Source organism: Lynx canadensis, chromosome B4 (genome assembly GCF_007474595.2).
Source record: "Lynx canadensis isolate LIC74 chromosome B4, mLynCan4.pri.v2, whole genome shotgun sequence".
NCBI classification, from domain to species: domain Eukaryota; kingdom Metazoa; phylum Chordata; class Mammalia; order Carnivora; family Felidae; genus Lynx; species Lynx canadensis.
The window spans coordinates 42,730,102-42,733,708 of record NC_044309.1 but is presented as its reverse complement, the minus strand read 5'-3'; positions in this window follow the sequence as shown (position 1 = coordinate 42,733,708).

Here is a 3,607-nt window from a genome sequence, read left to right as displayed (position 1 = left end):
ACTGCATTGCCAGTTTCAGAAGATGCCGGTTCTCAGCAAGTATAGGGTGAAGCCAAGTGACTATCGTTAGTACAAGAAACATGAATAGCATCCTTCCTATTATATTGTGTAAAAATTATGTACGTTTTTATGGGCAGGTCAAAAATTATTATCTGAGTGTGTAACACAGGTACACACATCTGCGTGTTCTGGGATGAGAAGGTAGTTTTTCAGGAAGTGACTCCCCCAGTTTGTTGGTTCCCTTGTCTCCAGCTTTGACTTCGGTTCCTATGGCATTCGTTTTCTCTTTAATAATTAGGCGATGAAGCAGGGCTTTCTAAGCACACGGAAATGGTTCTGTCTCGGAAAACTAACTTTACACATTAAAGAGTATATCTTTCATGATAAAGGGTCCGATGTTTAGAAATGTTAGATCAAGGGGTGCCTGGGTGGCTCAGTCGGTTAAGCGTCTGACTTTGGCCCAGGTCATGATCTCACGGTTTGTGAGTTTCGTTCGAGCTCGGCGCTGGGCTCCGTGCTGACGGTGCAGAGTCTGCTTGGGATTCTGTCTCCCTCTTTCTCTGCCCCTCCCCTGCTCACTCTCTATCCCTCTCAAAATAAATACATAAACATATATAATATATAATATATATATATATATATATATTAGGTCAAACAATGAGTCTCTGTTAGGGTACTGATCTCAGATTATAATGAAAGGATATACGGTTATATTAACTAGCAGGGGGATATTTTGAATTGTAAACATCCGGAGGGAAATAGATCTGATATGTAAAGAAAGCTGTAGGAAATGCTCTTTTTGTCACAAACAAACTGCTTCCTGTTTAAGTGAGGCAGTATACTGGCATGATGACAAGGAACTTAAACTCTGGAGGCAGAGTCATTTAAAACGTAGCAGCTATGTGACCCATGGTCAATCGTTTGAACTTTTTGTGCTTGTTTTCTCATTATAAGATGGAATAATAATATACTTACTTGATGGGACAGTTCTACATATATTATGTATATGTAAATGAGTTCACATATAGAAACAACTTATAACAGTACCTGGTACATGATGAGTCCTGTATATATTGCTGTTTTTATTATTTTCCCCCATTCAACCCAGTACATACAATCAAATATTTATAAAATTTGTTTGCCCCTACTTATTTACAAAGCTACCTCTACTAATTATACTGAACTTGTAGGTTTCCCCAAACATCCATGGTATAATTGGGGGGCTGGGGGGAGGGAGAAACACCTAATCTAGAACTTTGAAGCTCAAGGAGAAAAAAGTCAGGATTGGAGGCACAGTTGTAGATTTATGAATAATAATACCTTTCGTCTACTGAGTGCTTATTATAGTCCAGGGTGTTCTAAATGCTTTCCATGTAAATCTCATTCGATTCTCCTAGTGACCCTATGATATAAGTACTTTATTATCCCCATTTGGAGGAGGGAATGGAAGCAAACAGGTGAAGTAACTTGCCCCACGTCACACGGCAGGAAGTAAGACCCAGAATTTGAGCAGTCTGGAGGCTCCAGTTTGTTCTCTTAACTACCAGACATCATGTTATCATGTAAAATTTATATATTATCGTTTGGGCTAATATCCAGTGAACATAACAGTGCAACCAGACTAGCTATCTGAATGGCTGGTGCTCTGTTCTGATTAACTTGGTGCTTGGATGATATCATTTGTTAATATATTATGGCGATCACTTCTGATTATGGGTGGTGGTTAAAGCCATGGAAATGGATGCGATCTTCGGAGAAGTGTGTTTTTATAGTATGAGAAAACTAATATTTTGAGCACCATGAAAGCAAAGGTAGGCTCTGTTTTAGTCACTACTATGCTCCCTAATTGGTTTTACTCAATCTCTGCAAATATGTAAAGGAAGAAAAAGACCGAAGACCGTCTATCGATGTCCTTAGCGTAGGTTTTTCCAAAGGAGTTAAGGAGCAAAAGATAAATAAAGTAAATAAAGTAATAAAGTAAATAAATAATGAGTATACACTATTATTCCGAGAAACTTAGCTGGGAAGAAATGGACCAGGTGACAGCACCACATGACTGGAAATAAAAGACGACGTGCCTTTTTTATCTGGCATTTACAGCCTCATTAATGACATTTTTGAAAAATTCGAGCAGACCTTTAAGAATTCCACAAACTTATTCTAAAGCTCATTCTACCACTCAAAGAAACCTGTGAGAACCCAAGAAAAGTTCTGAAACCCGTTAAGAACACCAACCAAAACAGCAAGACAACAATGGGGGCTTACCCCTCAGTTACTTGACCTCCTCCGCCTTTCTACTTTTCTGTTCTGATTCAACCACAGGCTTGCTTGGTCACACCCTCAGCGACATTATCAATTGCAGCTACTCTGCTTTCAAAATAGTTAATCCGTTCGGTGTCTGACCGTCACATACTATTCTTCAAGCTTGATTGTTCAAATACGCCCACGATCCCTATTTAATGATCCTATCGAGATTTCCAGTTGGTTGACCATTCTGACTTTTCCCAACCCGCCAGCCTTCTCCTTAGTTTTCTTTCTCATCCAGCTAACTCAAACTCATCTGAAGCTTTGTGGACCCTGGGTATTTTTTTTTTAATTTTTTTTTTTTTTACCTTTATTTATTTTGAGAAACAGTGAGACAAAGCGTGAGGGGGGGAGGGGAGACACAGAATCTGAAGCAGGGTCCGGCTCCGAGCAAGTGGTCAGCACAGAGCCCGATGCGGGGCTCGAACCCATGCACTGTAAGATCACGACCTGAGCCGAAGTCAGTCGCTTAACCAACTGAGCCATCAGGCGCCCCAACTTTCACAGTAGTTTAAAAAAAAAATGCTTTAGACAGGCTTCACTGAAATACCTAATAAGTTCCCAGCCCCTCTTTCGGCCTCCCAAAAGACTGCCTTGTATCTCCACGCCAACCCAGGAAGACAAGTGAGCAAGTGACTGAGCCAGTCTGACTCCATTATGAAAACTGGGGAGATCCTAGTTACTGGTGTATCCTGAGTGCTCAAACAAAATGTTTTAAAACTTAAGTAATTTTTTAAAAAAACACACTGACTTTTAGCCCCACGGTGTTCCTTGTCTGACCCCGGCTAAATTGTATAATATTTCAGCTTCTTAGTCTCCTCATGCGGCAAGCACTTTATATGTTCACCAAACTCCATTTTCTTCTCCTCCTGGACTGTGTTTCTGTCTTTCTTAGAGCTGGGTGGGGCCACACGATTGATTTTTGGTTAGTGGAATTGGGTCAAAAGTGACGTTTGCCATATCCAGTCTTTGATTCTAAAAACACTCTTTCGTGCAGCTTAACGCTTTCTTGTCTCTTCTCTGTCCCCTCCTGTGTATGCTGTCTCCTATGAGATGGCCGAATGTGGAGAATTCAGTAGAGAGTGCCAAGGCCATAGGAGATGGTGGAGTCACCAGATGGAAGGAATCTGGGTCCCTGAGTAACTGCAGGCAGCAAGAACATCCTCACCCGATTTACATTAGGCTTCAGTGTGAGCAAGAAATAACCCTTTTTTGTGTATAACTGCTCCAAGTTTAAAAGGCTGCTAATTACAACAGTACATCATCCTATAAATTTGGGCTAATAGATCGTCTGTTAAATCTT